Below are 570 nucleotides of genomic sequence, written 5' to 3' on the forward strand. Positions count from 1 at the left end.
CTCTCGCCTCAGTCACTCCGCTGCTGCATTATGCGCTTCGACTTGTGCTTTTAAAAGCATTTCCAGTGTGTGTGTGTGTGTGTGTGTGTGTGTGTGTGTGTGTGTGTTTTACAGCAGATGGCAAGTTACTCAAACTAGAACCTAGTGCACAAACTGTCCCTCCATCCCCCCCCACACACACACACACACACACTCACACTCGCACATACTCTCTCTCTCTCTCTCTCTCTCTCTCTCTCACACACACACTCACTCACTCACTCACTCACTCACTCACACACACACACACTCTCACACACACTCACTCACACACTCACTCACACTCGCACATACCCTCTCTCTCACACACACACACACACACGCACAGACATTCACTCTGTAACGAAATTAACTCATTTGTAAGGGAATTAATCATTTACATCGTTTACTTGCGTTTTGCTTTGGGTGACAGCTGAAAAGCTGAGATGATTCGTTGCTGACACAGGCTTCCTGGATGGCTGCTGAGGGAACCCCAGAGCTTTCGGATTGGTCGCTGAGTTGACGTTTGGATGACATCGTTTCGGGAAAGAC

This window comes from Sinocyclocheilus anshuiensis, unplaced genomic scaffold (genome assembly GCF_001515605.1).
Source record: "Sinocyclocheilus anshuiensis isolate Anshui unplaced genomic scaffold, SAMN03320099.WGS_v1.1 scaffold2376, whole genome shotgun sequence".
Classification (NCBI taxonomy): domain Eukaryota; kingdom Metazoa; phylum Chordata; class Actinopteri; order Cypriniformes; family Cyprinidae; genus Sinocyclocheilus; species Sinocyclocheilus anshuiensis.